The sequence below is a fragment of the Schistocerca gregaria genome, chromosome X, assembly GCF_023897955.1.
Source record: "Schistocerca gregaria isolate iqSchGreg1 chromosome X, iqSchGreg1.2, whole genome shotgun sequence".
Taxonomy (NCBI): domain Eukaryota; kingdom Metazoa; phylum Arthropoda; class Insecta; order Orthoptera; family Acrididae; genus Schistocerca; species Schistocerca gregaria.
In genome coordinates, this window is record NC_064931.1 from 456905398 (window position 1) to 456929733 (window position 24336).

The following is a 24336-nucleotide window of genomic DNA, read 5'->3' on the forward strand; positions in this document are numbered from 1 at the left end:
AATAAATAAACGACATTCCATACACAGTCTCGTATACTAGAAACTGTTTAAGTAAACAGACTCCACACATTGTCTAAATTTTTTAAATGATATTCCATACCCTGCTATGGATTTCACTCCAAATGCCCTATCAACTGAGTCTTTTTTCCCGCCAATTTCCGGGAGGGGGATGGGAGAGGGAGGGCTGTGGTTTTTACCATGGGGGGAGGGGTTAATTAAATGATCGATTTAATTAATTAGTCAATCATATTGATATCAGAAGTGTGCCTGTAACGGCAAGCGGTGGTACTGGAGGAATGGGAGAGGAGGAGGTGGAAAAGGGGAGGAGGAGGTGGAACGATGAGGGGAGAACAGTAGGTTAAAGACCTGTCAATCAAATGTGTGGATTATCCCCGGGGAGTTATAAATTGTAGATCAAATTGGCTGATTATCTACAGGGGGCCTTAATCCTCTAAGCAGAACAATAGGTTATGTACCTGGCAATCAAATCAGGTTTGACCCTGAGTGCATACTTGCCCCTGATGTGAGTAACTGACACTAAATAAACGCCCTAATCCGCTTTTCCCTGCTAGTGACTGTTCAAGTGTCCACAATTCGCCTGTTTCAGCACATGTGACTCCATAAGGTGAAACAGTACAGTAGTTTCCGTTCTATAAGCAGCAGGTTTCGCTGCTCGCTCGCACCGGGAAATAGAAACAGAGGCGGATCCGCAGCCAATTTTATTACACGACGCGGCCGGCCGCGGGTGCAACAGAACCCATGTGGACGGGTGGAAAGAAATGTGTCAGGCTTCATAATAAGTATTTATATGTTTCGTGTATTATGGATTTCTTGTACGTGGACGTGAATCTGCACATGAACTTTTCTAATTCCCCTGACACCTTTCCGTAAAGCGTGGCCAAATCTTTGTTGGGAAGTAGTTCTGTAGTATAGTAGTGTCAACCTTACTCCTGGCTAGGGGATCAGAGAGACAAAACAGGCAGGTAAAAGTCAAAGATTTTCCAGTGTCACAAGATTTGAGGTGGAGAGGTTGGTCACTGCCAAGTGGTTCGACCACCCCCTCCACCGGGGCCCAGGAAGACCTCCGGGTGCTCGCCATATTCTAGGAGTGTTACAGAAGACGGGTAAGTGAGCAGACGTGCCCTCAGTGCGTGTGTCTCAATGTTCAAGCATGGAAGAGAGGTATTTGAATAAACCTATCGTAGCACATCACTTTTCTTGTCTTAGAATATATACTTGTTTAGATGATCTGTGTCTCATTTATTAATCTGAAGGAATAGTTTTGGGACTCACTGTATAATCTCAGTTCTGTCCGCACAATGCCCAGAAACTGAACGATCGCTGCTGAAACGCCAGCGCCTTGCTTCTCTTCTCAAAAAGCACCATTTTTGTGTACTGAATTGTTAATAAATTATCCAGTTTGGATCATATCGCTTCTATAATTTCTCCTGCTATAAATGTCAACATATAGAACCTACACTTTACTTTAGCTTTCATATCTTACTAATTGTGACTGTTGAGATTATTTCAGTAGCGCCTTGAGTGGGTTCTACCCCATTAAGTGTCCCTTTCATTATCTCTGTACCCTTGTAAAATCCATTAGATTCACTACAAAATGGCACATAGTCATTATTATCCATACAGTATATTTTACTGTATTTTCTAATCTCTAAGTTATGTCTTCGCTGCTGTGAAATAAATCTCATCTATCGAACAAGCGCCCACAGTTCTTGCGGTATGTGTTTCAAAGCCCATGTTCATTAAATTTTTTTGGTTCATACTACCACCTCTGAAAGTTACCGACCCTATACCCACAGCAACAACAATACTGGAGCTTGAATTCCTCTATCAAAGACATGTGGACGATTTTTGATTATATCTTTCAACTCGGTCGTTTCCAGGCTGGAGTTCCTTACCTCAAACTGATAGTTTCACTGTTCCCCATGAACTCTGAAAGTTTGTAATGTGATCATGGTATCATCCTCAATACGGAGCTGCTGTAACTATTGCTGACTTACGCATGAAGTCAAACGAACGTGAAACTGACCAACTCATATGTAAAACGATCACATTATAAAGATATTGAACGTTGCTCAGTACATTTTCACTGTGCAGTTATTTCGCGCTTTTACACGTAGATATGTTTCTGTCGTTAGTTGCCGATTGCTAGCAGCATAGTTTGTCCTTGACACAGTCTGTAACTGTCTGACTTCCGGTTTAGCAGGTGAATCAGTTAAGAGCCCGAATCACAGTGGAGCCTGGTTAGCATGTTTGAAGAACACACTATGGTTTTTGTCGAGCCTGGTGGTGTGGTTCGGTGTCTCGAGCACGTCAGCGTGGTTAGGACAGTTTGACTATATGCTGGTGGAGACAATTTGCCAAACGAGTTTGTTTCTTATTCATATAGATGGTGTGAGTCTTATGTAATTATTTTCCTGGTGCACATCGCGAAGTTTAAAGCACAGAATCTCATCATTTTAGAGCATGTCTCCCGTACGGAGATATGGCCTTTGTGCCTTTGAAAGAGCGTAGGTATTTGCTTCCTGTTAATTCTTTAGAATAACAGAACTTTTAAAAATGTCACACTACCTACAGAGAGTTTGATTCGATGTCTTCCGAAGCACATAGACGTCTTTTGCGTCGTTTTATCATGCTTTGAATCTTTGTGTACCATGTGTTTCACATGTTTGTGAGCTCTAACGTTCCGCGTACTACTGTGGTTTTATTACTATCTAGTGATATTAACACGCGTTTTATATTCAAATAATTGTCAAATAATTAAGTTAATTTACACCACTTTCCTGTTTAGACGATCTTACGACTTTTCTCTCTTAGCATTTTTCCCAAAATCACTAGATGAAACTGTACTGCCTGCCCTCACCTGCAGTAGGAAAATTTCTGAATTTCAATGGCATTCATTTATGGAAAATGGAGAACATTAATCACATGTGTAACAATTAACAAGCTTGGTGTGTTATTCTGGAGACCTTAGATGTGTTGCTATTCCTGATGCTGGAATTATGTTGTGTGAGAAGTTTTGGACAAGTAGAAGGTAATTATAGGCTTTAAGATCATACTTCAGTGAAACAGGATCACATTTAAGCGTGTTAGTTGTATGTATTGTAGAGGACAGAAGTTCTTTCTTGAGCAGTATTATACACTCATCTCAGAAAATATTACTAGACATACATGTGCATTTTGCCTAGATTGATTGTATTTGTATGTTAATATCTGGAAGTGTTAGATGAAAACAGGATTATGGATAGACTCATTGCAGTGATATGAGTGTACTGATAAATTTGTTTGTATTCTTCTTGTAATTAAGTCGGAGTTATTCTTTGTTTCTTCTATATAATTTTTTGACGGGAATTTGCCTTTGCATTCTGTGTTTCGTGGATTAAAGTTTATGTACTCACTATTGAGACTTTTTTTCCTTGACAGACAATCGTGATGAATGTAAAATTTTAGAATAGAGACACACTTGGTAACAAAACTCACTGTTATATTGATGTGAGAGTAGGTGATGGAGCATTGATGATTTTTGCGAGGGAATTATCCTTGCGTGAGACACTGCATATGTTTGAGGCATGTTTTCTAACCAAGTGATATTAATAATACCTTATCGTACAAAGTTCGTGCAATTATTTTTTTGATCTATGTCAATGAGAAACGAGTCTCCTTTTAGAAAGTGTCTTGTAGTGTACTGTTTTATTATCGTGAGTGAAAGTTTTCTTTATAGTTCCTGGAGTGTGAGATATGACTGGGAATTAAACGACTCTCTGGAGTGTAGGGTTGACTGTTTTAATACCGTTATACTAGAATTGTGTCTGTGCAGCAGAGCATTCTTGTGAGTGTGCTACTTATCTTTTAGCAGCTGAAGACTGTATAACTTTATTTGATTTGTTACTAGGGTTCATTTGGCCTGATGCAACAAATAACTTCAGGAAGGTGCAAATTTTGAGTTGAGTGATTATACTCTTTTGTGGAGTGAAATAAAAACTGAGGATAGGTATGTGAAATGTCTTTCACCTCACATCCTATGGAGAATTTGAGTTTGACGTTGGGTACAGTTCTTTTTTTAAAATTCTTTATTTCCAAAACTTATGAATTATACAATTTAACCCACTACCTTATGTGATTAGTGGCCCGAAAAAGTGGTACAATAGTTTTAGTTGCAGCTAATCTGACATATATTTAAGTATCTAGTTAGTGTGTTAGCTATGGGATAAATGCAATAGGCAAATTAACTATTGACTAGTTACTAAGGCCTGCAGTGTTACATATGCGTCAGTTGAAATATAAACCTACTATAGACCCTTGCTCATTAAGCTAACCGCAATGAGCGTGCCCCTGACACTGGGCAGGCCAAGATGTTGATCGCTGCAGGTTTCTAGAAATAGCCTAAAAACTAACTCCTACAACTAAACTTATTCTAAGGTCAAATCAGGTACGCTGTCAATATCGGTAAGTTGCACCCCACTCCCCCTGAGTCCCAAGATGCGGCGTATTCCAGACTGAGGAAGTTGGCCTTTCCGCGCCCAGACGGTTTGGGAATAGGGTACCAGACTCTATCTGTGTTTAGGTAAGTCTCTCATTATTGCAGGTTTAAGTCTCTTAGGTAATCCTTTAAGACTTTCTATGATATCACGTTAGCCAGTTTATTAATGGTCTGAAAGGTGTCGTGTTGTCTGAGTAGTCTGTTTGTGTCATAGAGTGGTAGTTGGTCGCGTAACATAGAAGCCACATCATTGAAAAGGGGGCACTCGTAGACTACATGGTCAGAAGTATCCTCTGGAGCACCACAGTCACTCGCTGGTTTTGCCTTTTTTCCAAATCGACATAAGTATGTCGAGTAGGGTCCATGTCCAGTGAGAAAGTGAATTAGTCCCCGGGTTGGTTCGACATATGTCATTCCCATCCGTTCCTTAACATCTGGTAGAAAATCAAAAGTTCTGCGTCCAGTTTCTTCATCTTCCCACGATTGTTGCCATAATTGGTCCCCTCTTAACCTAATCTCAGCCTTGTTCCTAGTCCTGCTGCCTAAAATTTCCTCTGTTTTCTCCATATTCCCCTTCTTTGCCCAATACCAAGCGGCCTGTTCTCGAAATTTGATGTCCAGGGGGTAGAGCCCCATTATGAGTAACAGGGCTCCTGCCGGCGTAGTCCTGTATGCCCCCACTGATCTCATAATCATATTTCTCTATACTCTTCTCACTGTCATGGTAGGCACCACCCTCGTGAGCCTGTGCCTCCAGATTCACGAGTCGTAACCCACTACTGAGGTGAGTCTACTATTGTGGCAAAGTTTGATGAGATGTATTGGGAGATGAAATGTTTTGTGTCCAATGGAAATGAGGTTGTTGGGTACTTGCAGGGCTCTTTGAGTTGCGGTTTCAATGTGCCTTCCGAAGGACCACCTTTCATCAATGATGATTCCAAGGTAGCGAGTCTCTCGTCGCCGGAGAATGGTGAGCCCTCAGTCCTGATAGTTCGATTATGAACTAGCTGTCGCTTTAGAAGAAGATATGTGGACTTGGCTGGTGAGATCTTCATCTTTATGTTTCGGCACCAAAGTTGTAGTGTTTCTATTGCACTTTCTATCTTGGGCTCTATATCTTCTCGGCTACGGCCGACGACCAGTAGGAGGAGGTCATCTGCCTAGGCTATCACCTCTAGCATTTCATCACTTTACTGTAGTTTGTCTAGTAGGGGTTCCATATGGATGTCCCAGAACAGGGGGCCTAATACAGAGCCCTGGGACATCCTTTTGTGATAGTTTTTCTTACTATTGTGCTAGGGGATGATAGCCAAACCTCCCGATCCTCACAATAGCTCCTCAGACACCCATATAGCAGCCCTGGACACTCCTTCTCCCGCAAGCAGGAGAAGAGCGAAGGCCACCACAGGTTGTCGAAGGCGCCACTTATGTCCACCATGATGCCGACAACGTACTTGTACGGGGTAGAGCCACAGACCTCGGCCGCCAGGGCAATTGCATCAGATGCCGATTGCCCAGGCCTGAAGCCGAACTGCCTGTTGCTCATCCATCACAGCACTCGGTGTGCAGCCAGTCTGTCAGCCAGTAGCCTTTCCAGAACCTTTCCCAGCAGATCGAGCAGGCAGATTGGCCTGTAAGATTTTATTTCTGCTGGGTCTTTGTCGGGTCCTTTCTTGATTATTGCGACATTTGCCCTCTTCCAGATTCGAGGGAACTTTTTCTGCCTGAGACATTCGTTGTAGCGGTAAGTTAAAGGGGCGACTATCTCGGGGGCCTGGAATTGCACCATCTCTGCCAGAATGCCGACTGGCCCATTAGCTTTCCCTCTCTTCAGGGATATTATATGGACAGCTACCTCCTCTTCAGAGAATGTGTAGACTGCCGTTTCATTTCCATATTCATTGTTGTTATGATCACGCAGTAGCCGTTGTTAATTTGTCTCTCCATCCGCGGTGTCGTCAGGCAACAGGGACTAGAGAAAGGCCTCAGCAGTCTATTGCCAAGACTCCATCATCCCGCCCCCGTACCTGACGGTTCTCAAGGAAAAGCTTGTAGGGGACTCCCCATTGGTCTACAGCTACTTGATTGAAAACAAAGTGTTGCCAGCTTTTTGATCTGACATCGCGTAGTTCTTTTTGGAAGTTGTCTTTGGCTTCCCGGTATAGCTGCAACCATCTTTGTATTTCCAACAAGACGACACTGCGGTGGTAGTGCCTCCTGAGCCCTCTGACACACCGGTGCATCTCCTCCAGTTCAGCTCACCATGGCCTTCCTTCTAGTAGGTACAGCTGCTTCCACCGCTCGAGTTATTACTTTCACCAGTTCCTCTGCTCTGTTGTCTACGTCAATGTCCAGGTGTCTGTGACATTCTGGTAGTGCAGGAATGTCGCACTCCCTAGCAAGTCGTTCCCAATCGGCTCTTTTATAGTTATATTGCACCTCCCACCCCATGGCCCAGCAGATCTCCTTACCTTCTATAGTAAAGGTGATGAGGTTGTGATCGCTAGTGGTGGCGTTCAGTTCTACTCTCCATTGCTGAATAAGATTCGCAGCATTAGGCGTAGCCAAGGTCACATCGATGTTTGTTCCTTGGCCACCTCCCACCACATAGGTCGGAAGGTAGCCGGCTTGTTAGCCACCACCAGCTGCAAGGCCATCATGGCCTCTTCTGCCTTCTCTCCATTTTGGTTCCTGGTGCCGCTGTACCATAGGGGAGATTTAGAATTTATGTCAGCAGCTACAATCGCTTTCCGCCCCCGCAATGCCATGGTAACTGTGGTAAGGTGTGCCAGATGTCTCTTAATATCGTCTCTGCACTGGAAGTACATGTTGATGATGATGATTGCTCCTGATAGAGACTGGAGCTCCACGACGTTGCAGTGGCTGGTTGTGAATTGTGATAATACTGTGGCCCTTAGAAGTTTATTTGTTATTATAATTGCCGATTTTGGGTCTTCCCCTCTGCTTACGATTAGCCAGGTAGCAGCCGCGAAAGCTATTTTCTCATTTTGGGAGTACCGCTCATGCAGACTCAGCACATCTAGTCTCCTCTCTTCCAGTTACTTGCGTAGCTCCTGCATCACTAGTCTGCTGTTATGGGTGTTAAGTTGGCCAATGGTGATTTTCATCATGTAGTCATTTATGGAAAATATGTGTGGATTCTGTCATTTGGCCATCTCTTGCTCCAGTCAAACGAGATGCGTCCATTTGCCAAAACTGCTTGTTCATAGATATCCTCCAGGTCGAATTTTTCACCTCGTCTTTCGAATACTTTCTTAAGTAAGTCCCGCAGTGCTCCAAAGTCGGTGGGAAAATTCACTTACTTGAGCTGTGTTCTGCCCACAGCCTCCATTACCGAGAAGGTGACTCTCCTACCATATTCATGTCCCACCCGGACCACGTGTCTCAAGGCAGTGGTCAGGGTAGTCGGCTGCTCTAGTCTTGCTAGTTGCATAGTAAATTCGAGGTTGGGGTAGACTCTGACTGGGTCGACTGGTGGCAATCTGACGACAGGATATGTTGTGGTAGATGTTTCGCTGGAGCTAGTAATTATATTTTCCTGAACAGGTTTCTTCGAAGTTCTGTTTCTAAGATTGCCACAGTCTCTGTTACAGGATGCTGTTGCCGTTGGTCTTAAGTCGGCCTTATCTCCCGGCGTAGGAAGGAGGGAATCGTGGCTGTAAAAGGGGGCTCCGTTTGAGTCCCTCTGTCCATTGTGGAAAAGTCGGTTTGAGTCGGTTTGAGTGCTTGTGTTGGTAGTTTCAATAGTGGCGCTCGTGAGCGACCTCAAGAATAACTAGTATGCACTTCCCCTCATGACATCCCTCCTCCTTTTGTTCGGGGATTTTCTCTTGGGCATCCTGTTGGCCTTAGCTTGATCAGCCATAATCTATCCTTGAGATTAGTCTTTGTTCTAAGAGTCTGTAAGTGGGGCAGGTGCGTCCGGTGGCTCCACAAGGTTTTTTGCCCCGTCATTTACATGGGATGCAGACTGCTGCAGCCCTACAGTGTTTCCTAACATGACCATCTTCACCACATTTTTAGCAGGCCGACCCCCTGGTACAGAGCCTCAGAACGTGGTCGAGATCTCCACAATTGTGGCAACGTGGTACCACAAGATAGTCTCTAGTACTGACGTCGTGAAAGCCAATGCATAGTTTGCCCATTGCTGTTACTCTTTTCCATATTAGAGCGGAGACCTCGGCAACGTGATGAACCACATCACGGTCCCGAGGCCCCATTTTGAATCTCAGTCTAAGACTATCTTTAAATTCCTCGTCTGTCAAGCCCTCAAAATTCTCAGCCTTAATAGTGTTACGTAGTTCCTCGTTTGTCATGACTGTTGGTACGTCATATAAGATGACTAGAGGGTTTCATTTCCCAGGTGGCTCGCATTTGACCACCGAGTTTAGTCTGACATTGTTCATCAGTTTTTCTTTGTCCTCCTCTGAGGCAACTTCAACAATTACCGAGGTTTTTCTCGGTTTTACTTTGTTTATTTTGATTTTATCTTTGACAAGATTGGTAGTGGTTGTGAGTAGCTCCTGTATCTTTTTTACGCTGGTATCTTGGCCAGGTAAGGTCATTAGAAAGACCGTTGTGTCTGGTCACTCGAGCAATGGTGTCTTTGGTTGTTTGCGGTTTCAGTGGCGCTTGTGCGACCACTCCCGCCCAGGTCTTGACCGGTTGCTTTCTTAGTCTTCCATTTTCTTCCTCAAGTTCCTCTACGCGGCCCTCAAGTTTGCCATTAGCGATGGCCCATGCCACCAGCTCATTTTTAATTTTCGTTAAAGCCGCTTTACTAATCTTACCGTTTTTAATGTTTTGCTCTAGGAGCAACGTGATTCTTGTGTGTCTCTGCAACACGTTTTCATCAGTTGCCTGTCCCAGCTCGTCCAGAGGAGCGAGTTCAGGCGTCGAAGAAGCTCGCGAAGGCACACTCGTATCACTTGTTTCTGGTGTCGCCATTTTGTACGAGTGATATAAAAGGATGGGAGCCTGGCTCTTGCCTCGGACCGGTTCCTCTGGAGCGGGAGGGGGGTTTAAGGGCACTCTTGAGCTGCTGGGTTCAGCGCACCGTTTCCAGTGCAGTGGTCCCCCTCGGTTGCTCCGTCATCGTCGATTTCACGCGACGCACCACGGCAATTGCACCCCGCCCCGCACTCCGGAGAGGCGGATGCACCTCTCGCCCTTCGCCGCCTACTTGCCCGAGTTTCCACCTCTCGGCCAGGGACCCACTCCTACTCGGGTGGCCGGCCGGTCCCCCAGACGTTCGGCGGTCTGGATCCATCTAACCTGGCCCAGGCGATGTCACCACTACCTGGGTTTGGCAGAACACGCCCCGGATACCAAGGGGCGTAGCGAAGCACCCTTGCCGACACGCGCCGCGATCCCACGCCGACAAACAAGATCGCCGGCATGCAGAGCACCTGTTGGTATGTGTCCTGCGGACAGAAAGGGACTGGTGTTCGGTCCCTCGACACAGCTCCCCCTGTGCAACGCACCCTTCGCATTAGCATCGGGTTGGGTCGCAGCTCTCCCTTTTGTGGCAAGGCAGAATGCCGAGCTTAAAATCTGGCACCACGGGAGGGCGCAAAGAGCCACTTGGGAAGGAGAGGCTATGAGAGAGGCATCACTTCCTTTGTGAGGACTGCCGCGGCACGCCGACTAGAAGCGATGCGCCCCAGTGTGAGCCTCCGTGACTTACGGCGCGCCGCAACGGGCGGGTCCACGCCGAACGCGCCGTCAAACGACCGACATCACGCCCGAAAGTACATTTTTTTAAAAATTCTTTATTTCCAGAAAGAATGTTATTTATACATCTAGCCCACTGCCTTATGTGATTAGTGGGCCAAGTAATGATACAGAGATATTAGTTGCAGCTAATTCTAAGTCATATTTTAGTAACTAGTTAGTAGGTAAGCTATTAGGAGAAAGCAGTGGGCAAAAGTTAATGTGTTAATCTACTACAAGCATGTAACTTTAAAATATACCAGTTACTAAGTCCTACAGCGTTACAAATGTGTCAGCTGAAAATATAAACCTACTATAAAGCCTTGCTCATTGATCTAACCCCAATGAGCGTGCCCCTGACACTGGGCAAGCCAAGATGTTGATCGCTGCACGTTTATAAGGATAATGTCTAAAACTAAGTCCTACAACTAACTTATCCTAAGGTCAAGTCTGGTGCGTTTTCCAATTCAGTAAGGCTGCACCCCACTCCCCCAAAATCCTTTGGCGCAGCCGATTCAGACTGAGGAAGTCGGCCTTTCCGCGTCCAAGCGGTTTGGGAGTAGGGTACCGAACTCTATTAGTGTTTAGGTTTGTCTCTTATTAGTGCTAATATAATTTTCCCAAATAGTCCTTTAAGACTTTCTGTGATACCGCGTTAGCCAGTTCATTGATGGCATGAAAAGTGTCGCGTTGTCTGATCAGTCTATATGTGTCGTTATGCGGTAGTTGGTCACGTAATACTGAGGCCACATCATTGAAAAGGGGGTACTCGTAGACTACATGGTCAGGAGTACCCTCCAGAACACCACAGTCACACGCAGGTGTCGCCTTTTTCCCGAATCGACATAGGTATGTCGAGTACGGTCCATGTCCAGTGAGAAAGTGGATTAGTCCTCGGGTTGGATCGAAATATGACATTCCCATCCTTTCCCTGACATCTGGTAGGAGCTCAAAGGTTCGACGCCCTGTTTCTTCACTTTCCCACGAAAGTTGCCATAGCAGATCCCCTTTTTGCCTGATCTCAACTTTATTTTCAGTCCTGCTGCCTAGAATTTCCTCAGTTTAGTGGACAACCAATTTCACTTTTCTTAAGGGCGCTAAATACACTGAAATACAGAGATGTAGCGACTTTATTAAATTTATTTGCTCGCGAAATGTTTATCTCAGGATCAGAAACAAAGACTTGTGGCATCTATAGAAATGAGGCACTGTGGGACATTGACTGATGAGAATTGAAATACTCTGGTTTCTGGTACTGGTTTTCTGTTGATTGTGATCAATATTTAGTCTGTGTGGATTAAGTGCACTGTTTTAAAAATTTTTGCATTTTATTTTTAAAGAAACGAAAGTAAAAGTGATTTATAGATTTAAATCAGCTGCCACGAATGTTGATGTTAAAATTGTCCCCCAGTTCTGGGTGACAAATAACCTGGTTGTTTACGTTTGACAGTCGGACTTATGAGACATTGTAAGAGCTACGTGCAAAGGCATTGTGGCAAGGGTTCCTCTGCTATAAGTAGGTGAGTCGGGTATTTCCAGTACAATTTGGCATCACTGCCTTACATCATGACTCCAGTCACGAGAAAATTGTTGAATTTAGAAACCAAATGAGGTTTTAACTGCCGTTTGTTGCGGCTGCTTGCTCTAGTGCTCCGTTAGTTCACTTGTTACTGGAACGATATCGTCCCAGTTGGAAGTGAATGCATGTGAGGTGAAGTGTTCTACTGTGCACTGTAATCTTACAAAAAATACCCCATACCTGCAGTAACATACTTGATAACAGACGCTACATCTGAGCAGATGTAATTCGTGGTTAAGAAAGGTGTCCATTGACAAAAGCAGCGAAACAAGCGTAAGCCTTGTACTTCGGATGACTACTATTTTTGTGTGGTGCCTTCGTTGAGGAGAGAATCAATAGCAAGAAGAAGAGAAATATTCAGGTTCCTGACATCCAGTCTGTCATTCGCCGCGTGGCCCACACGTACCATCATGAAGCACGGGTACATACTGCGAAAAAGTACAGCCATCCGCCAGTGACACTGCCTCTACATTTACAAGAACATCGTCATCTATGGAAACAAACGAAATCTCACAGTGTGAATTCAGTGACATGGTTAGATATTTAGATGTCCCAGGGCGTAAAGCCGAACTCTCGCTCTCATGACTGCAGCAGTGGAATCCCCTCGCTTTGTCTATGTTTCGAAGCGTCAGAGAAAACCTAAGTGTCATTTCAACACTTAGGACAACATTACACTCTGCAGAGACATTGAAGGTTTGTTGGAAGACCTGAGTACAACATGTAAGTCACACGTGTGGAGACGGCTTCATAACAAGCCTTACGGCATTACTGATCCATAATGGTAATGAAAGGCCATCCATCCTTTCTGAATATGCTGTCTTAGCTAGAGAAAGGTATACCATGTAGAAATCCGTTGCAAACTATGTTATTTAAAATAATCATGTGTGGTTTGTTCGTGGATATTTCAAAGATATTGCAATACTGTTGAGTTTCCAAAGAGGTTACACCAAGTACTGCTGCCACCTGCGTCAGTGGGACAGTCGCGCAAGAGAAAATTACCTCCAGAAACAGTTCTGGTGCCTGTGTAAAAATGTACTCCCGAAAAACCTGTAGCGAATCATAACACAATTTTTCTCCTACTGTGCACATTAAGTTAGGACTCACGACGATATTTGTTAAGCCTGTTTATGGGACTGATGCAGCATTTTGTATCTGTCTAGGGAGTTTCCACTACTCAATTCAGAGAATATCAGAAAACGATTTTCAATTCGTGGAGTCATCTTCCGTCTATGTAATTAATAGAAGGCAGTTTGTTTATTGCCATACGCGTATCGCTTCTTTTATTTGGGAAGCATCTTCAACGGACTTGAGTTGCCACTGAAGATGCTTGCCAAATAAAAGAAGCGAAACGCGTATGGCAATAAACAAAATGTCTTGAGTTAATTGCATAGACGAATGGTGATGATTTATGGTGGATGGCGCTAAATGCATGGACAGAACATACCTCCACGAATTTAAAGCAATTGAAAAAAAGACGGAAAACAGAAAAAATGATAATTTCCAATTCTTACGAAGGTACCTCAGCTATTGGGAGATTTACACTTTGTGTCCGCTCTAACTCTGGATCATCTGCTTCCGTGTCACTGTGTTCCTAACAAGACAACATTGTTCTTGGGAAAGAGGAGAGTCGAAAGTTTCAGGGAACTTATGATGCTTATAACGATAATGCCTGATATTTGACCCTGAAGATGAAATTTCTTTACTCCCACATGGATATGTTCCCAGGGAACTGTGCTGCATTCACTGTCGAGCAAGGTCAGCGGTCCCTCGAGAGTATTTTACTCGGCGGAGATGCGGCACGCAGAATGATGGACTACTGCTGTGTTTGCTGATTTCTGCTGGGTGCAACAGAGAGATGCTCCAGACACTTCCCATATGAGGAAGGCAAAGAAGGATCAAGAATACGTTACTTTAATTCAAATAATGTATATACGCTATTGATTACGGCAGTAACATACTAGCCGGCCGCTGCAGTCCGGAACCGCGGGACTGCTACGGTCGCAGGTTCGAATTCTGCCTCGGGCATGGATGTGTGTGATACCCTTAGGTTAGTTAGGTTTAAGTAGTTCTAAGTTCTAGGGTACTGAAGACCTAAGGTATTAAGTCCCATAGTGTTCAGAGCCATTTGAACCATTTGAAGTAACATACTTGAAACTTGAAGCTAAAGTTTACTCGTAACCTTGAGCTTGTAGACAATTTTAATTGTGATATTCTTGTTCAACGCATTGAAATATACAAAAACCGTCTACTCTGTTTTCTGCAGAAAAGTACACCGTGAAGCACAACTGTTTAATATCTGTGTGTGACCGAGGAGAAATCCGAACGTGCTTTTGTTTGGAAGTTGATCTGGATTCCCTCTTAATTTTTGAATATGCAGCTGATTCCTGAGGAATAACAATGAGTGTTATTGTCTTATGTTGTTCATGTTGTGGTGAAATACAGAAGATTTAGCGGCAAAATGGAAGAATATACGTGTACACACATTAATAGGCCAGTGTTTAACCTGTGATTTTTGTTGTGTTTTGGAGTTAGTGCATTTGAGTTGTATAGTCTAACATTGAGATTGGTTGATCATTGCCTTGATTATTTCAACATTGATTTCAAAACTGTAGTGTGCGCAGGATGTTGTCTGTAATTCTGAGAATGCCAAGACATAAGGTGATCTTGGTAATAGACTAATTAAAGCCATAAAGATATGAGGAGAATCCTATTCTAAAGTAGTTAGCGAAAAAGCCGGTGTAATTACAGAACAAGAAGTGGCCAGCATTAAGAAATTAAAACAAGGTTCTGTAAGGATATTTAAGATTCGGACCAATAAGTTAAAGAAGTGTTACAAAGAAGGTGTAAAGGAATCTAAGGCCGTGACTAATCACACGAAGGGCAGAAGAGAATGTAGTGGGGGTGCTGTTCTTGGGAAGAAAAGGAACTGTAGCGCACAGGTAACTGCTGATAATTGTAAATTAATTGCTTTACTTGATACAACTGTCAATTATGAAGTTACGTACTTTAAGCATTGCAGATAACTAGAGACAGAACGCAAATCATTTGTTAGTACTTCTCTTGTACGAATTAATAAAATAAGTGAAGAATAGCTCTGATGAAATAATGGCTAATCGTGTAGGACTAATGAAAGATGCTCTCATAACGAGCGAATGATAGCTGATTATGAAATGATATGAAATAAATCTCTGATCTTCAGAAGTCATTAAGAGGAAGAGAAAGAGCAATCAAAAGATGGGACTATGAAATTACAGTTACAAACTGAGGCGCAGAAGGCGGTTACCAAAGTTAATGATCTTACAACTATTGTAGCCCAGCCACCTGTTAAGCAGAAGTCAGTTGGCACACTTCTAGCCAGTGTTTGTGATTCAAAAGATGTCACAGCTTGCCTGGAGGAGACAGTGGCTGAACCTCTTGATCACACAATAAGTGCTAAACCAGAAATGTGAGTTAATTCTTAGTTAGCATAACGAACAATAGACATAGGCCATAATTTATGTCTCAATGTAATCGTGTAGTAACAATAGGGAAAGGGTACAGAATCTACCAGTGACGTTATTGAGAATAAGCTATCAGTACGCAGAGAGGTAACGAATGAAGTTTCAGAGAGGAGAAGTGAGTGGACAGCCTTTTTGATCCGTTTTGTTGTAGGTGATTATGGGTTCATAGGTACTGTTCCGGTTAGAGGTAACGTTTCCGTATACATAACGCCATTTTGTGAAACATTAACTGTGTCTGTTCTATTTCGAGATGAATATGAGTCAGTAACGTAGTTGGATTTTTGTGGTGGTACTAGAAAAAGTGGAATTCTTACGTCTTTGAGAGTCAATGAGTTTGTAATGAGTGGTTTTGAAGTTTTCAACAGGGCCTGCAGCACATTTCAAGCCCTGTAGTGCCATTAGTAATAGCTGTGAAAACCAAGTGGCGGTAAGTGAGGCGCATAGGTTTAAGAAAAACTGGAAATGTGTGGTAAGGTCTTATGGGACCTAAGTACTGAGGTCACTGGTCCTTAAGCCTACCTACTACTCAGTATGACTTAAACTGACTTACGCTATGGACAACACACACACCCATACCCCGAGGGAGGACTCGAACCACCAAGGGGCCGGGGGGGGGGGGGGGGGAGGGGGCGCACGAACCGTGACCAGGGGCCCGGAAACTGCGCGGCTACCACGTGCGTAGGGTTTAAGATTTACTGAGTTCAGTGCAGGGTTCATGTCAGAAGACGTGGAGGTAACATACTTTCTGATTTTCCTGTATTCATTATAAAATTGGTATTTGTTCTTTTTACGTGCTAGTTAAAATTCTCCATTCAGTCAGGTGGTTTCAAAGTTTTCTTTGTACCAGGCAACTTATGTAGTTTTTCTAAGTTTACCTTCCTGGTGATAAGATTTTTTCTATTAATAAGTAAAGAGTTACAAGTTAGGTAGTTTCCTACACATAGGTGGCAATATGTTTAAAGGAAGTTAGTATTCTTGAGGATAAAGGTTGTTGGGAATTTTTCAGTGCTACCATTTAATAAGCTCACATGGAGTGATATAGCAAATGACAGATTTATTAGGAGTGTGATTGCTCTGTGCTGTATGCTTTGTTACATGTGCAATGATCATGTAATAATAATAATGAGAGTATGGCATTGGTAGTTGGAGACCCCATGCGGGGTGGTTCGGCCACCACTCCACAAGTTCCTTAACGCCACTACGGCGACTTGCGAGTGAATGAGGATGAGATGATGATGAAAGACACACAACACCCAGTCATCTCGAATCAGAGAAAATCCCGACACCGCTGGGTATCGAATCCGGGACCCCGTGCGCAGGAGCGAGAACGCTACCTCAAGACCACGAACCGATGTAATTTTCCTACATGCCTTTGGAAATTCCTTCTTTGTATTGCTTCCTCTTGTGGATTTGATGAATATTCGTTGTAGTAGTACTGGACGTATTTCGAGGTTGTATGATGCAGATCTCTGAGGTAGGATAAGGATTTTTTGTAATTGTTTATTGTGACTCTTGAGCTATGACAAGTGATCATGAGTGAGTGCTGTAAATGTATTGGCATAATCTGACTTTTGTGAAGGATCACTTTTTTCTCCATTTTCTATTTTAAATGTACGCTTAATCAGTTGTTTGGATGTAGTAAAGATCATGTACTTGTATGATCAATCAATTTTGATTTTACAACTAATTGTCTCTCATGACATGAGTTTTGACTGTTCAATCATTAATTAATTATTGCTAGTAACTATGAGGAAGAATCTTAAAATGATATGAAGTGAGGCTACTCTCTTCACCCTGAGAGCGATATACTTCCTGCGATTATGATGTCCCTGGCAAACACAGGACTACTCCAGTTGAGGTTGGTCATCTGTGAAATAGTGTATACGTTCATGTGAAATGAAAGGAAAATGATTAATTGAGGTGGTGTGGGCCGTACGTATTTGTGTGAAGTAAGTGAAGAATTTCGAGTGAGATGCGCTACGGATTGTGTTCCAGAGATGTTAAATGTTTGATAGTGTGTTCTCCAGACTGTAAAGGTGACTAGGATTCTTGCAAAGATATGCTGAAGAGAAGAAAGCAATTACTTCGTTTCTGACTGTATCGTTTAATTATTATGAGATGATTTGAAATGATTTTCTGGATTTGTAGATTCTCTGTAAGTATTAAGGATGAAACAGTGGGAATTCTTGAGTTTTACGTTGTCTTAAGCAACACTGAGAAATGCTATGTGATCATTGGTTTCTCCACAAAAGGAGACTGTTACTGGGCGATGTCTCTTGATGTAGGCCTTAACTGATATTAAGTAGTAGTTCAAAAGATAATTGTGTTCAGATTTATTCTAGATATGTAGGTTTCCGATTGACAGTGGCTGAAGGTACAACACAATGGCCGTGTGTGTTGGTGGTGGTGACCGATGAAGAAAATAGCTTTGTGGTGCCTAATTGGATAGAAGCTAACCCTTTTTCGAGGTCTTTTGAGATATTTTTCTGATGTCAGAGGCATTGGAGCTATACTCCTGGAAATGTAAAAAAGAACACATTGACACCGGTGTGTCAGACCCACCATACTTGCTCCGGACACTGCGAGAGGGCTGTACAAGGAAGGATCACACGCACGGCACAGCGGACACACTAGGAACCGCGGTGTTGGCCGTCGAATGGCGCTAGCTGCGCAGCATTTGTGCACCGCCCCGTCAGTGTCAGCCAGTTTGCCGTGGCATACGGAGCTCCATCGCAGTCTTTAACACTGGTAGCATGCCGCGACAGCGTGGACGTGAACCGTATGTGCAGTTGACGGACTTTGAGCGAGGGCGTATAGTGGGCATGCGGGAGGCCGGGTGGACGTACCGCCGAATTGCTCAACACGTGGGGCGTGAGGTCTCCACAGTACATCGATGTTGTCACCAGTGGTCGGCGGAAGGTGCACGTGCCCGTCGACCTGGGACCGGACCGCAGCGACGCACGGATGCACGCCAAGACCGTAGGATCCTACGCAGTGCCGTAGGGGACCGCACCGCCACTTCCCAGCAAATTAGGGACACTGTTGCTCCTGGGGTATCGGCGAGGACCATTCGCAACCGTCTCCGTGAAGCTGGGCTACGGTCCCGCATACCGTTAGGCCGTCTTCCGCTCACGCCCCAACATCGTGCAGCCCGCCTCCAGTGGTGTCGCGACAGGCGTGAATGGAGGGACGAATGGAGACGTGTCGTCTTCAGCGATGAGAGTCGCTTCTGCCCTGGTGCCAATGATGGTCGTATGCGTGTTTGGCGCCGTGCAGGTGAGCGCCACAATCAGGACTGCATACGACCGAGGCACACAGGGCCAACACCCGGCATCATGGTGTGGGGTGCGATCTCCTACACTGGCCGTACACCTCTAGTGATCGTCGAGGGGACACTGAATAGTGCACGGTACATCCAAACCGTCATCGAACCCATCGTTCTACCATTCCTAGACCAGCAAGGGAACTTGCTGTTCCAACAGGACAATGCACGTCCGCATGTATCCCGTGCCACCCAACGTGCTGTAGAAGGTGTAAGTCAACTACCCTGGCCAGCAAGATCTCCGGATCTGTCCCCCATTGAGCATGTTTGGGACTGGATGAAGCGTCGTCACACGCGGTCTGCACGTCCAGCACGAACGCTGGTCCAACTGAGGCGCCAGGTAGAAGTGGCATGGCAAGCCGTTCCACAGGACTACATCCAGCATCTCTACGATCGTCTCCGTGGGAGAATAGCAGCCTGCATTGCTGTACTAGTGTCGACATTGTGCATGCTCTGTTGCCTGTGTCTATGTGCCTGTGGTTCTGTCAGTGTGATCATGTGATGTATCTGACCCCAGGACTGTGTCAATAAAGTTTCCCCTTCCTGGGACAATGAATTCACGGTGTTCTTATTTCAATTTCCAGGAGTGTATTTATTCTTTAAAGAGATTTAACGAGAGCTCAGTTGGTTGGTACCCTCTGTGTAATGTAGGCCACATTAGAATTCAGGACGTTTGTATCATGATAAATTTGAAGGGTGCTACTGATAATGCACTTTACTGAATATGAGAGGTCATGTTATATTTTCTAATATGTCGATGCACAAGGGATTAGATGGAAAATGAAGAGTAGCCACCATCGGTCCACTTGTAGACGTATTTACTGGGAGAATAATGTGGATTAAAGAGATGGAACTTGCAGAATAAATATGAAAATGTTTCAATCGTTGCTAAGCTTTGGTGAGGTAAGGATAAGTGTTTTAAAAATGAGGTGTTCATTAGCGAGATCAACGGTGAAAAATCTAAATTTACATTCTTTGAAACTGGAATTTTTTAAATATTATCAAGAGGTGAAATGGATGTATGTGATCAACCAAGCGATGAATTGAAATCTTTTTTGAATAGTCTTTTTCCTCCTTACTGTGGTATAAATGTGACTTAATGAACGAAAATTTTAGTCTGTTCATACATTTCTCGTTTTCCAGTGATCGAATGTAGGTTTGAATGCGTTATCATTGTTATTAATGATATGACCACGTTCTTTCTAGTTGACCTGCCAGGTTTCTTACTATTGTTTGTACTTTTTTGCTTATGATTAAAAGTTTTGTTAGAGGATCTGCCTTTAATGACTGTGATGCGATTTTTATGTGCTTCCATGGTCATTCTTCTATTGTTTCATATTCTCTTAACTACTCCCAAGAACATCTTCTCTTGCTTAAGTCGTGTTAGTTGTAAATTGGGTTTTTGAACCCTTTCACCTTGTTTGTGTTAACAGTTAGTTATGAAGTGTAGAAAATTTTTCCCTTGTTCGGGTACTGCTACTTACAGATACTGAGGTTATCAACTTTTTGTGTTGATTATGCATTGTTTTCCACGGGTGCTTAGGAGTATGCCCACATGGTATCATTTGTGTTATGTGTGTAAATTAATTACATATGCTAAGGCTGTCCTTTGAATCTTTTGTAGTTATGGATTGAGTAGATTATGGTGGGGGGGGGGGGGGGGAGAGGAGTGGATATAATGTGCCACTATATTCATGTACAGTGTTTCCGTTGGTTTGAGTATTCTTCATGGTGTCCATAAAAGAATGAACCACTTGTAAATTTTGGTAGTATCAAGTATAATCGTCGTAGTGAGTTAGCTCAAGGTCTCAATTAAAGTACAACTCAAAAACTTTCAGACAAGGACCTGCGAAACTACTGATTTGATGTTTTCCCGCTTTCAACATAACATATGCCACATACGGAAAATTGCGACTCATGAGTGCAATGAGTTTTGTGTTATGCAGTATGCTAAGTGATTTTAGTTCAACGTGCACTTCATTTAAAATTTAATGGTGATCACCCATGTGAGAAAACATGCGCCAGTGGTATAGTCAATTCGAAACGACCACACACGTGTGTTAAAGGAAAAGCGTAGGACTGCCAATAAGTCTATGAAGAAGATGTTGACCTCCACAGAGATTCTTACCTTAAAATTCCTAAGAAGTCTATTCTGGGATCAAATTTGGAACGTAAGCTGCCAAAGACGATGGTGTTGAAAAGTACGCTATAACTTTGCAAGTGCAGTGTTGCAGTGGAATAATGACTTCCTTCGTCGAGTTGTGTTCAGGCACTTTTCATCAAAGTGGTAAGGTAAAACACTAATGTTCATATCTTGGAGTCGGAACATCCTCATTAATCTGTAAAATATCAAAGAAATTCCTCATAATTATACGTTATCGGCACTGCGTCCCGACATCAAGTCTACTGACCATTTCTTTCGCTCAAGCTACCGTAACAGGGATGGCTTACCCGGATATGATGCAAGAATGGCTCTTCCTCTAAATATTCGATGAACTTCATAACTATATTTGGTAACAAGAAGGAGCCCCTCCCCATAGGCGCCCTTTGTACGAGAGTTGTTCAAGACATAAATCCCTGACAGATTGGTTTTACGGTCAACACGATGGAGCTCTTATCCGCTTACCTCCACATCCACCAGACTTTAAGGCATCGATTTGTTTCTTTTGGAGCATTATAAAAGATCGTGTCTACTTTTCGCCATTATCTACTTATTTGCCAGAGCTGATACACAGAACTGAAGAGGGTATTGTTTCCATTGCTCCGGACTCGTTAACAAATGTGTCGAATGAATTGAATTTTGGGTAGGATGTGGCTAAAGGCGCACATACAGAACACTTGAAGTAAAAATTAGGCTAGTGTCCCTTCAGTTTAATGAACGATTTGTTGTAAAAATCTGAATAGAACTGTTATAATATATCAATGAAACTGAATCGTTCTTTTATGGACACTCGGTATAATAATTATAATGTATAGCGTTTTACACCGCAATATTTCCATTTTTCTTCTCTTGGCAATATGGAAGGTGAAGTGATTGCGAGATATGTGTACATGCCAGTGTCACAAATTCATATTCTTCACTGTATCTACGAGAGGTAAAGGTGAAAGGTATTTGGCGTGCTACATGTAAGATTCATGTCTGCAGCAAGCTGACAGAGGAGTGGAGAGTACATAGCTGTAGGCTCTGAAGCAGCCATGCTGTAGCATTGTTAGCGGTTTAATGTACCTATTTGGTACCAGGCAGTAACCAAGATGCTCTGTAGTGAAGTATATTGTGTGTGGTGGGAAAAGAACGGTCTTGTGACCTAACGTTAAAGCTGTTTCATGGATCGCTCATTGGAAAAAGCAAGGATCCGAAGGTTTATAAGACTACGAGTACTGAGCTGAGTTTAAAAATGTACTTTGTGAATGGTTTGAACCAATTTTCTAAACATGTACTTTGTGAATGATTTAAACCCATTTTCTTGTCACTGTAAATGTCAAGTACTGTACGCAAAACAAAACCTGATACCAATTTAATAGTAGGCAATGATTCAGATGTGTTGTCTGAAGAAGAAGGCACCGAATGCATATTCTGTATCTTTCGTTATATGCATCTCACTCTGGTGGTAACGCTACATTCTATGGCATCAAAAGCAGAAATACATGTACCACACTGTTATCAGTGTGTCTGTTCCTTTCTTAATGTAATGATTTAACTTACAGACCGTTTTGATTTTCTGTGATTGTATATAACTACCTCATATTCTTTTTATATGCATTATAGCACTTACTTTTAGCTTATACACTATGCGATCAAAAGTATCCGGACACCCCAAAAACATACGTTTCTCACATTAGGTGCATTGTGCTGCAACCTACTACCAGGTACTCCATATCAGCAACCTCAGTAGGCATTAGACAACGTGAGAGAACAGAATGGGGTGCTCCGCGGAATTCAAGGACTTCGAACGTGGTCAGGTGACTGTGTGTCACTTGTGACATACTTCTATAGGCGAGATTTCCACACGCCTAAACATCCCTAGGTCCACTGTTTCCGATGTGATAGTGAAGTGGAAACGTGAAGGGAGGCGTACAGCACAAAAGCGTACAGACCGACCTCGTCTGTTGACTGACAGAGACCGCCGACAGTTGAAGAGTGTCGGCCCGGTGAACGTCATCTGAAAGCAGTAAAACTGGGAGACGGTGGTGTTATGGTGTGGTCGTGGTTTTGATGGAGGGAGCTTGCACCTCAAATTGTTTTGCGTGGTAACATCACAGCACAGGTCAACATTGATGTTTTAGGCACCTCCTTGCTTCCCACCGTTGAACAGCAATTCGGGGATAGCAATTGCATCTTGCCATAAGATCGAGCAGCTGTTCATAATGTGGGACCCGGGGCGGAGAGGTTACACGACACTAACAGCACAGTAATGGATGTTTTGGAACGCCGACTTTAAGCCAGGCTTCACCGATACCACTCCTCAGGACAGCACTCTGTGAAGTATTTTCTGCCATTCCCCTAGAAACCTGCCAGCACCTGATGAACGTATGCCTGCGAGAGTGGAAGCTGTCATGAAGGCTAAGGGTGGGCCCACACCGTATTGAATTCCAAATTACGGATGGTTCAAATGCCTCTAAGAACTATGGGACTTAACATCTGAGGTAATCAGTCCCCTAGATTTAGAACTACTTAAACCTAACGACATCACACACATTCATGCCCGGGGCAGGATTCGAATATCTGAGATCATCAGTCCCCTAGACTTGGAACTACTTAAACCTAACGTAATCACACACATGCATGCCCGAGGCAGGATTCGAACCTGCGACCATAGCAGCAGCGCGGTTCCGACTAAAGCGGCTAGAACCGCTCGGCCACAGCGGCCGGTGGAATCCCTGTAGGGAAGGCGGCGTTCCATTCGGGAAATACCATTAAGAAAATTTTGGGAACCGGTATTTAAAAGTAACTGCTGAACGACTCAGCTAACATACATTGGGCGTAAGGACCAAAGAAACGAGAAAGTGGGGCTCATTCGGGGGTACACAAATCCGCTTCGAGAGCCGAGCGGGAAGGTTCTTGTTGCCGGCCCCGTTGGCCGAGCGGTTCTAGGCACTTCAGTCCGGAACCGCGCGACAGCTACGTTCACAGGTTCGAATCCTGCCTCGGGGATGGATGTGTGTGATGTCCTTAGGTTAGTCAGGTTTAAGTAGTTCTAAGGGAAGGATGACCTCAGATGTTAAGTCCCATACTTCTCAGTGCCATTTGAATCATTTTTTGGATCATGTTCATTTTCCCGTGCCACAGCGTCGCTTGTGCGAAGCTTTCCTCGTTAGTGCTGTTCTGTCGGCCGAATGAGTCGTAGCGCTTCCGCTCAGCTGTATTCTCTGTCTGTGCTAGTCTACTTGCAGCTGCGTCGGCAGCTCAGCTATTGGTTCCATCGTTTCCACGTGTATTCCACGGAAAGGTACTGTGAGCTTTACTTTCGATAAAAGAACGCGACACGTGCAGCCAGGGTCTCTGTTAATCCACGATTGGCTTGCCGGTGCAATTCATTTGAAATCTGATCAGGTCCACTCCGCTTATTTTCACGCCGACGAGTACGTGTTTTACGTGAAATTTATTGATCGGCTTCGCGTTAAAAGATTACACTCGTGGCATAGTACTCAAGATCCGTTCAAGCATCACCATAATTCCGTTCGTATGGTCTCAGCCGCAGATGCT